Source organism: Cajanus cajan, chromosome 2, assembly GCF_000230855.2.
Source record: "Cajanus cajan strain Asha chromosome 2, NIPB_CcT2T_4, whole genome shotgun sequence".
Taxonomy (NCBI): domain Eukaryota; kingdom Viridiplantae; phylum Streptophyta; class Magnoliopsida; order Fabales; family Fabaceae; genus Cajanus; species Cajanus cajan.
In genome coordinates this window covers 17,354,263-17,369,760 of record NC_138518.1, presented here as the reverse complement: position 1 = coordinate 17,369,760, position 15,498 = coordinate 17,354,263, and the positions used below count along the sequence as shown (strand labels likewise).

General features: G+C 28.5%; 1 non-coding gene across 1 annotated transcript; it reads left to right on the top strand.

Annotated features, from left to right (window-relative positions):
• The first annotated feature begins 729 nt into the window (after positions 1-729).
• On the top strand, positions 730-835 carry LOC145955385 (small nucleolar RNA R71). Its single transcript, XR_014431998.1, has one exon. It is a non-coding gene; the product is annotated as a small nucleolar RNA R71 (small nucleolar RNA).
• The last annotated feature ends 14,663 nt before the right edge of the window (positions 836-15,498 follow it).

Sequence of the window (15,498 nt, the reverse complement as noted above, 5' to 3'; positions counted from 1 at the left end):
ATATTTTAGTAAATATGAAAATAAAATTAAAATATATGTATCAAAAAATTAATAAATGAAATATTTAGAATTAATTGAGACAAAAATTTAAAAATAAGATATTTATTTGTAAAAATAATAAAGTTTGAAATTAATTTATAAAAAAATTAAAGTTTATAATTTTTATTCATTAACATGACAAAGTTTAAGAAAATAAATGTCAATTATTCACTAAATTTTTTTCTTTATTTTTCTAATATAATAAAATAAGCGTTTAGAAAAAAGAAAAATAATAATGATAAAAACAATAAAAAAGAATTTTCATTATTCACTAAGATCAAGAAAATAAATGTCAATTATTCACTAATTTTTTTTCTTTATTTTTCAAATATAATAAAATATGCGTTTAGAAAAAAGAAAAGAAAAAAGAATGATAAAAAAAAGAGAATGATAAAAAGTTATTTCAGGCGGGAATGATTTAATATTTAGTATAGAGGTAAGAACAGAGAATAATTACAGAATTCGAAGCATTAATCTATTTAGGGATAGGTTCTACCATATATGATGGTGTTTCTTCAATCATTTATATCTAAAGAGTGACAAAATTGGCATTCTGCCAAAGATTCTATGATTTGAGTAGCTTCTTCTGGGCTCACAGTCATCATGGTGCCACCAGCTGCTGCATCTAATAACATCTTCACCTCATGCTTGATTCCATTAACAAAGAAATTGAGTTGAGCTATATCTTCAAACCCATGGTTAAGACATTTTCTGAGCAATGACTTAAATCTTTCCCATGCTTCACTAAATGGTTCATCTGCACCTTGCCTGAAAGTAGTAATTTCTGACTTGGCCTTAATATACTTGGATGAAGGATAGAATCTATTCACAAACTTGTTTTCCACATCACCCCAGCTTGTCAAACTTTGATTTGGGTGAGATTGTAACCAAACTTTAGCTTTTCCTGTTAGAGAAAATGGAAACAACCTCAAGTATACAGCTTCCTCATCACCTTCAGGAATTCCCATTGTTCCACATAACTCATAGAAATTTGAAAGGTGTGAATATGGGTCCTCATGATCTAGACCAGCAAATTGTTATGAGCTAACAAAAGTAAGGAAGGTAGGCTTCATCTCCATGGCTCTAGAAGTATTTGGAGCTGCAATGCTAGAGAAATGCCTAGGACCATGTTGTTGTGCATAATCACCTAGGGTCCTTCTAGGAGGCCTAGCTGGTCCATGTCCACCATTACGAGTGCTTGTTCCTTCTTCAACCATTTCTGTTTCGAGGTGTGGTTGATTTGATGAAGTAGAAGAACTCATAAGATCTTGCTGTTATTTTTGGATTCTCTCTAACTGTCTAAGCCTTCTTGTTCTACTGTTGTTCCTCCTTGCCGTTCTTTCAATTTCAGGATCAAAATGCAATTCTTCGGCTAGAGTTTTTCCTCGCATGCAAATTCAAGCAGTCTGCACAGGAAGGTGAGTCCACAAAACACAACAAGACAAATATCTCTATATATTATAAATATTCACACAATGAATTATTTACACAATTACAAAATCACAAGATTAAGGATTACTAAATAGCACCAAATCCCCGGCAACGGCGCCAAAAACTTGATGAGGTTTTTGCAAACACTCCACTTGGCAAGCGGACCAAGTTTCGAAGTAGTATTCAAATATCATCCTCAGGGATTTGACTGTTTAGTAATTCTTACTCTAATGATTTAAAGAGAATGTTATTATAATTTCAAATGAGTAAAGATAGAATAGAACAACACAATAAAATAAAAGTAGTAAAGACAATGGTTAAGAAACAAGGATTGGTTCAGAAGTACTTGCTAACTCGTAGATCTTCTTAAAATAGATGCGATTCTAATTTCATTATTTCCACGTTCATTAAGTAATCCAACAAGATTCCTCAAGGTTGAATCCTAAAGTCATTAAGCTCAAACATGATTCCTCTATGTTTTGAGTTCAACACTTCCCATGAAGAACAATGACTTGAACAATGTGACTAACCAAATCAAGTCTATTCCTAGAACAAGAAATGATTAGGTGCAAGATTCAGTTCGGGTTTTCAAAAACGTTTTCCAACTGGATTCAAAAACCAAAAATCATACAACGGGTGATCAAGCCGATATAAGCATTAAGAGAAGAATCAAGCACAAATAATGAGATCAAAATGCATATATTTAAGAAGAAGAGGAGTTAGTAGTTACATCCAACCAATCCTTAATGAGTTTAGCCACACATGGCCATTACTATATCAATAACATGATTTAATATTTAGTATAGAGGTAAGAGCACAGAATAATTACAGAATTCAAAGCATTAATCTATTTAGGGATAGGTTCTATCATATATGATGGTGTTTCTTCAATCATTTATATCTAAAGAGTGACAAAATTGGCATTCCATACCTTAGAAAGACATCGCTATGGCAAAACAAAAATCTTACAAAAGAACAAGGATAAATAATTTGATTATGTTGAATGAATCACCACCATACGTGCTGTGATTGGAGGTTTTGCATTCACAATCCAACGGTTTAAAATTTTTAAGCTTATGTTTTATTAACTTTTAATATATCAAAAGTGAAATTAACAGTGAGATTTTTGCAGCAGCATTTGCGATCGCAGATAATGCAGATTGCAAATGCATTTTTTTAATTTAGAAAATTTATAAAGTATACTAAAGTGGGTTGAATTTATGAAAGAAAAAAAAACTCCTTATTACTTTAACTTCGTCTTGATTTCTCGTTATTAAAAGAGAATTTATTTTATGATCAAATTTTCAAAATTTAAATTCAATTTGACTTAAATGAATGTTTTTCACCATGCTTCTACTTCCATCATAAAGCTAGGCATATATTGGATATATGGTCAAGCTAATTAATATTTTTAAAGTATAATATCCAAATTCTAAATATATAAAAATATATAAAATTAGGAATATTATATTTTATTTGAACTTCACGATAAAGATAATACCAATAAATTTGATCACATTTCATATATGCAACATACTTATTTTAAAAAAGAAAATTCAAACACATATACTACAACTTCAATATTGCATTATTTTTTATTATAAAAAAACTCATTTTGTAATCTATTTCATGTTAAGTTTTTATTTTCGTTTCTTTCGTTCTAAACTTCACTTTTCATTTTTTTTTATAGTTTTAGACTAAGTTATCATGAAGTTCACCTGCCTTTTGCTCTTTTTTTTTCCCCATTTTGAATTTTAGAGGCTGGTAGAAACTTGGACACCAACCTTCTGCATGAACACGAAGAACCCGTGTGCTGTTCATATTTCATGCAGGTTTACGGTCCATGGCCTATGGCCTAGTAACAAGTCCAACTCACAACCACAATTTTGCCCTTCGGTTAAATTTGATGCAAATAAGTAAAATTTTGTTTTTTAATCAATATTTTTATATAATCCAAAAAACTTAATGAATGGTATTTATGTTACTAGATTGGGCCACAATTGAAGAGTAAACTTGAAACAAATTGGCCAGCATTAAAGGATGAGAGAAACATTTCCTTTTGGACGTATCAGTGGAACAAACATGACTCATGCTCTCAGTTACAAAAAAATGATTTCTTGCAACTGGCTTTAACTATCTTTTTTAAAAATGATCTTAAAGCTATTCTACAAAAACACAGCGGGTAAGAGTTATCTAATAGCGAGCATTACCACAGCCATATACAATGATATACGAGCTATGCCAAAAGTTGTATGTAGTAGTAATCAATTAACTGAGATAAGATTGTGCTTGAACACAAGCACAACACTCGAGTTCATCAATTGTACCACTCAAGCAGTGGGAAAAGGATCTAAATGTAAAACAAGTGTCAATTATATTTTATAAAATAATTTATATAAATAAATAAAGAACGATCGAATAATTTTGTTAGTCTTGGGGTTTCTGCATACTCATTGGATGGATAGGTTTAAAAAAAAGTCTGTGACTTCAAAATAAAAAATAATAGGATTTAGGAAATGCACATCCTATACCATGTAATTAACCCATTCGCAAAATACATATCTAAATAAATAAACAAGTTGAATTCGCATTTTGCTTCATTGGGTCTTCTTGAGTTCAACCATTGAAAAGATATCCGCCATTAAAACTTTTTTATCCACGTGTAATTTTCCAGGTGCAGGAACTAGATATATATCTCCATTTCTCTTCTTCATCATGTGAAATTATGCTAGATGCGTGAAGAATTTTTAAAGCCATATACAAAAGTGATACTCCTTATACAAGTACAATTCTCTAATAAAAAGTCCTTAATGTTGAAGGATGGACATATAAGATGTTGAAAATTTCTTTAATTAGGATAAGAAAATAGTCTATAATATTCTTAAGAAAAATATGATAACTTTTTTACATGATAACCTAGAGACATCCACACACGCACAAAAATAGACAGACATGCACACAAGCATAGAGACACACATACATTGAGGCACACAAACAAACAAACACACAGACAAACACATACAGGCACACACAAACATAAACAAAGACATAGACACACATACACACAAACGCACAGCAGCACACAAACAACAGACAAACAAACACATAGATACATTCACATCCATACACACACAAAGAAGAACACTGACACAAACACATAAATACACATCCACACAGACACACACACATATATACAAAGAAACACACAAACGCACAAACAAACACAACCACACAAAAACACACATAAACACAAACACCTAGACACACACACAAACATACATACACAAACGAATATACATCCAAGCACATAAACAAAGAGACACATACCCAAAGTCACAGTCAAACAGACACAAATGAACACAAACACACAAATAAATACACGCACCTGAACACATACACACTGACATACAAACACATGCATAATCACACAGACACACAAATAAAGACACACACATAGAGGCACACAAACACACACAAGTGCATACACATAAAGAAACACTAAGGCAAACACATGCACACATAAAGACATACAAATACACAAAAAAAAAGACTGACATACACATAAAAACACTCACACCCATAAACAACCACAAGCAAACAGACAAATACACAAAGACACACATAAATAAAGAAACACACACAGGCACACAAACACAAACACAAACACAAACACATGCACACACAACACACACATAATCACATGCACACACACAAATGTAGACAAATGCACACGGATACACACACAAACACAGACATGGACACAAACACACATAGAGATAGGCACACAAACACATGCAGACACACTTAGAGACACAGAAAGACACCTAGACACTCACACACTTAGAAATAGAAACACATGCAATCACACAAAGATAAACACGGACACAAATAAAGACACAAAAAGACAAACACACACAAACATACACACTAAGGTGCACATACATACAAACACACACAGTTAAAGAAACACATGCAAACACACACATAGACACACTTAAACACAGGCACACACTAACATAGACAAAAACACATACACACAATCACAAATAAACACAAACACAAAGCCACACAAACCAACAGACAAACAAGCACACAAATACATTCACACATATGCACACACACAAAGACACACATGCACATGGACATAGACACACGAACAAACAGACATAGATACACACACAGAAACATAGAGAAACACACACACAAACACAAAAACCTAGGCATACACACAATTGCACATACATCCAAACACGTAAACACACACATAGACACAAACTCACAGACACACAAAACATATACAAAGACACATACATACACGCATACAAATAAACACAAACAAAAAGCCACTCACAAATAAACACAAACATGTATTCACATACATACACACAGACAAGAACAAAAATATAAATAGACACAGACAAAGACACACAAATGCTAAAGAAAATGCTTGTGTATGGGCTGGCAATGGCATTTTACCTTGCTGAGAACCTGCAACTTTTAAGGACTTAACACGTATATATGTACACCAACCATGAGTGCTTAACCATAACGACATAACAATGGCAATGGCATGAACTGAAGTCATTACAAATTGTTGTGCCCAGGACATTTTTGCCTTTTGTGTCATAGCCCATAGGCAGAAACTTAGAAACCTTGGTTAGTGAATTTCTTTTCAATTTCGGTTGCAAAGTTTGGTTCAAGCAGCCATCAAAGTATACATGATAAATGAATTGTTTCCCATTTTCATTTCTTGCTAAGTGTACAATTCATTTACTAATTATTATGCCAATGTTACTTTTCAGGTATTCAATTTTGCAGACGGTTACAGGGGTTCTTATAGTGACTCTCTTAGTCCGGTTGTGTGTCCATTTTGTTGCTCTTACTCTGGATGCCATGTAAGTTGTCACACAATTCAACTTAATTGCATTTTATTTTAATTTGAAATATATCAATCACATGTATGTTTAATGTTTGGCTTATGTTTTGAACATGTGGTTGTAATTAGGATCAGCTTCTGTGGGGTGCATCAAGGATTTATAAAGCCTCGGGACTTGAATTTTTTTTTCAAATATTAAACTTATAAATTTCATTATTTTTTTTATTTTTCCTGCGGATTAAAATTGATAGGAAAATCCGCAAGAAAAGTTACCTGCAAAATTTTTCTACCATTTAGTAAACATTACTTGCGAATTTATTTTTGCAAAAAAATGTGTGAGAAACAAAATAAAATTCTTACAATAATTTCAGCATATTTTTACCATGGAAAAAAATTTCTATAATCATTAAAATTGTAGCAAAATTTGCAAAAATTTCTTGTAGATTATTTTTCATAAAATATCTTTAAATTATTTTTTGTAAATAAATTCGTAAAATTATTTTGTAAAATTATTATTGCAAGAAAATTTGCAAAAAATTTATGCGAATATTTTTTTGTAGAAAAAGTCGCAAGAAAATGACACGTTTCTAATAGTATATTAAATTTTATTTGAATTTCATGATAAAGATAATACCTATATACATTTGATTAGATTTCATATATGCAATATACTTATTTTAAAAAAGAAAGGTAAGACATGTATACTCCAACCTCAATTTGGCATTATTTTCAATTATAAAAAGACTCATCTTGTAATTTATTTCATGTTAAGTTTTTATTTTTGTTTCTTTCTTCTAAATTTCACTTCATTTCTCTTTTCTATAGTTCTAAGTTAAGTTATCATGAAGTTCACCTATTTTTTGCTCTTTTTTGTCTTTCCCACTCTCATTGGTGGAAGTTTTGAATTTTGGAAGTTGGTAGAAAGTTGGCCACCAACCTTCTGCAGTGTACTGTTCATATTTCATCCCAGTTTACAATACATGGCCTATGGCCTAGTAACAACTCACACCCACAACCAGAATTTTGCCATTCAAATAAATTTGATCCAAATATGGTAAAATTTTATTTTTTTATCAATATTTTATATAATATTAAAAAATTAATGTATGTTATTCATGTTACTAGATTCGGCAAAATTTGAAGAGTCAACTTGAAACAAATTGGCTAGCTTTAAAGGATGGGAATAACATTTCCTTCTGGACGTATGAGTGGAACAAACATGGCACATGCTCTCAGTTGCAGCAAAATGATTTCCTGCAACTAGCTTTAAGTATCTTTTTTAAACATGATCTTAAAGCTACTCTAGAAAAACACAACATAGTGTCGGGTGGTAGCTATCCTAAAGTGGACATTACCACAGCCATATACAATGATATAGTAGCTATGCCAGAAGTTACATGTAGTATTACTAGTCACTTAGCTGAGATAAGATTGTGCTTGGACACAAGCACAAAACCCAAATTCATCAATTATACTACCCATGTGACAAATTGTAAAACAAATGTAGATTATACTTAATAAAATAATTTATATTAATAAATAAATAAAGATCGAATAATTTTGTTAGTCTTAGGGTTTTTGTATACTTATTGGATGGATAGGTTTGAAAAAAGTCGGTGACTTCAAAATAAAATTAATAGATTTTAGGAAATGCACATCCTATACCATATAATTAACCCATTCGTAAAATACATCTCTAAATAAATAAACAAGTTGAATTTTCAGCTCAAGATTAATACAGAGGCAACAAGCATGTTGCACAGTCTCTCCATTTAGGTAAATATCAATGAGACACGTGGCTAGATAAAATTTGTATTGACAATTAAATGGAATACTCTTTCAAAATAATGTTTGAATTAATATATATATATATATATATATATATATATATATATATATATATATATATAAATGATTGTATTTATTAAATGAAGAATTAGAAAAATAGAAGAGTAAAAATGAAATGTCAATCAATTATATATCACACTATATTTAAATCAATTATTACAATAACATTGTTTTAAATAATAACATTACATGATAATAATTTAAAATTATAAAAAATAATTTTTTAATAGAGACAATATTATATATTAACAATTTAAGTCTGTAATTGTCTCAAATATCATATATATTAGTTATCAGTCAATAAATATATTAATCTAATAATAATAATAATTATTATTATTAAAATAATAATAATAATAATAATAATAATAATAATAATGATAATAATAATATTAATCATAATAATAATGTTAATAATAATAATAATAATAATAATAATAATAATAATGATAATAGGTTATTATTATTATTATTATTAATTAGTTAGTTAGCTTACATTCATTGATTTGATAAGTTAATTTTTCCCTTCATGAAGTTTTCTCACCAATTCACAGGTCTACTGAGTTATTAGCGAGTTTGGGAATCAGACATGACTTCTATATTCCCTTCTCCATAGAGAAAAGTTTTAATAGCTATTATAAATATATGAATACATTTTGTTATTATTAATAGTTAGTTTTCTCATTTGCATTCCCTAGTATTTTGTTGTTCACACAGTCAACTGCTATGTTTTTACTTTAGATTTCATTTGGCAATTTTTCTCTTAAAAGATCATTCAACAAAATAATTAATTTGGTCACATTTAACCAAAATGCATCCTTATTGTTTAGATTCAAAGCTTTGAGGCAGAGCTTTCAGAGCTAGAGCTCACCTCCAAGAAGGTGGTCCTGAAACATTTTGTGGAATTTTTAATCGTACACCTGCAATTCTTGAAGCAGGGCCAAAAGTTCAAGTGCTGGCTGATTATCCTGTATCTTCTAAAAAATTGTTGAATTCTGATTCTTCGATCGAAGACAAAACGGTTAGTTATTAACATGTCTGTCTATACAAAGTTTTTAGTTTGCATTGTTGAGTATAATAAGATCAAGAGTGGAATTTTGTAACTTATGTTTTGACTAATCTGTCACTGCAGACTTAATTTACAAATTAGCAAAACAGCAATAAATAGTTAGCAACATCCGTAAGATATTTGCTTGTGAAACTTGCTGTTGTTCTAAGCCTGATGGTTTCAAGTAATTCCATTCAAATTTCTCATTTACTTCTCACTCTAATAGATTTTTATCAGTCCGTATGTGTATATATGTACACCAACCATGAGTGCTTAACCATAACGACATAACAATGGCAATGGCATAAACTGAAGTCATTACAAATTGTTGTGCCCAAGATTTTTTTTCCTTTTGTGTCATAGCCCATAGGCAGAAACTTGAAAACCTTGGTTAGTGAATTTCTTTTCAATTTCGGTTGCAAAGTTTGCTTCGAGCAGCCATCAAAGTATACATGATAAATGAATTGTTTTCCATTTTCATTTCTTGCTAAGTGTACAATTCATTTACTAAGTGTACAATGAATATATCAATCACATGTATGTTTAATGTTTGGCTTATGTTTTGAACATGTGGTTGTAATTAGGATCAGCTTCTGTGGGGTGCATCATGGATTTATAAAGCCTCGGGAATTGGCTCATACATACCATATATACAATCCAATGGCCCCATATTAGGTGCGGTTGATGATTTTGCTTGGTTAATATGCAATTTTTTATCAACAATTTTAAATCGACAATAATGTAAAAATAAAATATAATTTTTTTTTTATGATTTTCAACTGCCAAATAATGAAAAATGAAATAAATTAAAAATATTCTTTCTAACTGTTTTTAACTGTCAATAATGTAAAAAAAAATTAATTAAAAGTATATTTTCTAGCGGTAAAATAAATGATATCCCATTTCTATTTTTGGCACATGTAGATCTAATGATTATTTTAAGCACCAAAAAAATGAAATTTGTTGCGATTTTTAACCACCACAAATTATAATATTAACTACTAAAAAATAAATTTTCTTAGTAAATATTTTATAATTAATTGATTTATTATACTATATTTAAATTCAATTAAATATTCATTTTTATATTTCTTATTAAAATATAAAGAATGTCTTATTAATGAAAATGTAAGAAAAAATTTGAATATAAGTATATATTTATATATGATGAGATAAAAGTATAGTTGTTAAAATGGGTAGCCCGACCCATATGGGCCGGCCCATCTTGACTCACTTTAAAAACGGGCCAATTCGGCCCGACCCATTATGGGTTGGTGGGTTATACGGGCCATCCCACTAACTACCAAAAAATTAAAAAAAAATTATCAACAAAATTCAAATTTTCAAATTAATTATAAATTAACATAATAATCATAAAATTAACATCATTAATACCCATAAGTCTTAACTCATCATACAAAATTAAATACAAATTATGATAAAAGTCTAAAATAAAAAAATTTCAATGTCACATTATACATAATTAATTATAAACCATAATTAAATTTTAATTTTAAAAAAAAAGTGGGCTGATGGGTTGCCTGACCCACCAGACCCACCACGAGTTCAACCTAGGTGGGTCGGGTAAAAGTGAGCCAAGTTGAAATATACCCACTTAATATAAAAATTTTATTTATTTTGACTCGGTCCGACCCGTTTTCAAGGTGAACCGAGTTATAATACGGGCCACAACCCATTTTGACAGCTCTAATAAAAAGTCATTGATGAAAAGTCATGATCCTTAATTAATTGATGTGACTTGGAATCAAGAACTTATAAGTTCACGTAAATTTTCTTTTAAAACTATTTATATAACTTTTTGGAAAAAAAGTAATCAACCATCATAAATGTTACTATTTACATATAGGTATCATAAACTTTTATTTTATTCTAATCAATCCTTAAATTTTATCTGATTTATAAATAAACATTATGAACATTAATTTTTATTTCAATTAATCCTTAAATTTTATCTCTTTTACAAATAAGCACCATTAACCTTAACTTCATTCTAAATAATATTGATATTTAAAATTTAATATTTTTACAAATAATTTTTTATTAACAACTTAAAGTAAAATTATTTATCTTAAATGTCAATTATTCACTAATTTTTTTCTTTATTGTTTCAAATATAATAAATATGCATTTAGAAAAAAAAATGATAAAAACAATAAAAAAAATCTTTATTTGATTTTTTTCTTCTTCTAAATTATATGATATTTTAGTAAATATGGAAATAAAATTAAAATATATGTACCAAAAAATTAATAAATGAAATATTTAGAATTAATTGGGACAAAAATTTAAAAATAAGATATTTATTTGTAAAAATAATAAAGTTTGAAATTAATTTATAACAAAATTAAAGTTTATAATTTTTATTCATTAACATGACAAAGTTTAAGAAAATAAATGTCAATTATTCACTAATTTTTTTCTTGATTTTTCTAATATAATAAAATATGCATTTAGAAAAAAGAAAAAAACAATAATGATAAAAACAATAAAAAAGAATTTTCATTATTCACTAAGATCAAGAAAATAAATGTCAATTATTCACTAATTTATTTTCTTTATTTTTCAAATATAATAAAATATGCGTTTAGAAAAAAGAATGATAAAAAAAGAGAATGATAAAAAGTTATTTCACGCGAGAATGATTTAATATTTAGGATAAAGGAAAGAACACTGAATAATTACAGAACTCGAAGCATTAATCTATTTAGGGATAAGTTCTACCATATATGGTAGAACCTATCCCTAAATTCAAAATTGACATATCTAAAGATTATTTCATTTATATCTAAAGAGTGACAAAATTGGCATTCCATACCAGAATCATCTGAGAGACTGTGTGCATAGTATTTCTGTTCCATTTGATAAGCATAAGTAGACATAGCTTCAATATTCTGCAAGCTATAATCCAATTCCACTTAATTTCTTTAAGGTGCCAAAGATATAACTTATTATAATTTAACAAGGATTCATTTGGCCATCATTCATAACCTCAAATTCAAAAGCATCAACAAATGGGCCGGAGCTAAGCAATTTTCATTGAGGGGGCTAAAATATAATAAAACTTTATTCTAATTTTCAAATTTTCATAATGAGATGAAATTATAATGTGAAGTGAGAAAAGCACCTGATAAAGACATCGCTATGGCAAAACAAAAATCTTACGAAAGAATAAGGATAATTAATTTGATTATGTTGAATGAATCACCACCATACGTGCTGTGATTGGAGGTTCTGCATTCACAATCCAACGGTTTAAAATTTTTAAACTTATGTTTTATTAACTTTTAATATATCAAAAGTGAAATTAACGGTGAGATTTATGCAGCAGCATTTGCGATCGCAGATAATGCAGATTGCAAATGCATTTTTTTAATTTAGAAAATTTATAAAGTATACTAAAGTGGGTTGAATTTATGAAAGAAAAAAAACTCCTTATTACTTTAACTTCGTCTTGATTTCTCGTTATTAAAAGAGAATTTATTTTATGATCAAATTTTCAAAATTTAAATTCAATTTGACTTAAATGAATGTTTTTCACCATGCTTCTACTTCCATCATAAAGCTAGGCATATATTGGATATATGGTCAAGCTAATTAATATTTTTAAAGTATAATATCCAAATTCTAAATATATAAAAATATATAAAATTAGGAATATTATATTTTATTTGAACTTCACGATAAAGATAATACCAATAAATTTGATCACATTTCATATATGCAACATACTTATTTTAAAAAAGAAAATTCAAACACATATACTACAACTTCAATATTGCATTATTTTTTATTATAAAAAAACTCATTTTGTAATCTATTTCATGTTAAGTTTTTATTTTCGTTTCTTTCGTTCTAAACTTCACTTTTCATTTTTTTTTATACTTTTAGACTAAGTTATCATGAAGTTCACCTGCCTTTTGCTCTTTTTTTTCTTCCCCATTTTGAATTTTGGAGGCTTGCAGAAACTTGGACACCAACCTTCTGCATGAACACGAAGAACCCGTGTGCTGATCATATTTCATGCAGGTTTACAGTCCATGGCCTATGGCCTAGTAACAAGTCCAACTCACAACCACAATTTTGCCCTTCGGTTAAATTTGATGCAAATAAGGTAAAATTTTGTTTTTTTAATCAATATTTTTATATAATCTTAAAAACTTAATGAATGTTATTTATGTTACTAGATTGGGCCACAATTGAAGAGTCAACTTGAAACAAATTGGCCAGCATTAAAGGATGAGAGAAACATTTCCTTTTGGACGTATCAGTGGAACAAACATGACTCATGCTCTCAGTTGCAAAAAAATGATTTCTTGCAACTGGCTTTAACTATCTTTTTTAAAAATGATCTTAAAGCTATTCTATAAAAACACGGCGGGTAAGAGTTATCTAACAGCGAGCATTACCACAACCATATACAATGATATACGAGCTATGCCAAAAGTTATATGTAGTAGGAATCGATTAACCGAGATAAGATTGTGCTTGAACACAAGCACAACACTCGAGTTCATCAATTGTACTACTCAAGCAGTGGGACAAGGATCTAAATGTAAAACAAGTGTCAATTATATTTTATAAAATAATTTATATAAATAAATAAAGAAAGATCGAATAATTTTGTTAGTCTTGGGGTTTCTGCATATTCATTGGATGGATAGGTTTAAAAAAAAGTCTGTGACTTCAAAATAAAAAATAACAGGATTTAGGAAATGCACATCCTATACCATGTAATTAACCCATTCGCAAAATACATATCTAAATAAATAAACAAGTCGAATTCGCATTTTGCTTCATTGGGTCTTCTTGAGTTCAACCATTGAAAAGATATCCGCCATTAAAACTTTTTTATCCATGTGTCATTTTCCAGGTGCAGGAACTGGATATATATCTCCATTTCTCTTCTTCATCATGTGAAATTATGTCATATGCGTGAAGAATTTTTAAAGCCATATACAAAAGTGATACTCCTTATACAAGTATAATTCTCTAATAAAAAGTCCTTAATGTTGAAGGATGGACGTATGATAAACAAGAGGTGAAGTTATGGCAAATGCATGGAAATAAAATTTGTAAAAAAATATCGAAGTCATTTTTTTTTAAGAAAGACAACAATCGGAAAATCATTTAAGGAGGAAACAATTGTGGGAAAAAGAGGGGTAATTAATAGTAGAGAATAAAAAAATGATATGAAACTATTAACTGATCTAGATGTTGAAAATTTCTTTAATTAGGATAACAAAATAGTCTATAATATTTTTAAGAAAAATATGATAATTTTTTTACATGATAACCTAGAGAAAGAAATGTCATTAAGCATTCAGCAGTAGTAAGTAACTATATGTCATTATCATCATCGATTCATCAAGCTACTGCCACAACCCACCAGTGGTCTCCTTCATTAAGGTAAGATGATGCTTATCTTTTAGGCAGGTTCAGAAGAACATTTGAAAAAACATATCAAGGTAAGATGTTCTTTTTTTAAAGATAATTTGACTCCACTAGAAATTGCAACTAAATGGACACGTCCACCCACAAATAGAATGAAAAAAAAAGTCATGTTATTTTTTACATAAAATAAATGCTTTTTTAATGCTAGTATTAGTAATAAATGTTAAAATGAACACGTTCACCCACAAACAGAAGAAGCCTAATGAACACCTTTTTTTTCTACATAAAATACATGATCTTTTGTCATGTATATATATTTATATCTGTTGAACATAATCATTAAGACTATATCAATTATTACAATAACATTGTTTTAAATCAATTATATATATCACATTATATTTAAACCAATTATTATAATAATATTATTTTAAATATTTACATTACATGAAGTTATTACATTATAATAATTTCAAATTATAATAAATAATCTTTTAATAGATATAATATTATAAATTAACAATTTAACATTGGTCAATAATTACCTCAAATATCATATATGTTATTTATCATAAGATCAATAAATATATTAAACTCGTTATTATATATATTAATTTATAAATTTTTTATAATATATTTTTTATTATGAAAGAAATTAAGACTATAAAAAATAAAGTTAAACACATTAAACTAATAAACACATGATTATTTTTATTATACTTATTAATTATTATCATACAAATCGTGTTTTAAATCAAATATCTCATGCATCACACGAGTACCCATACTAGTTTTATTAGAATAATAAAAAAAAAATTATTAATTTTTCTTTATGTTATTTTTG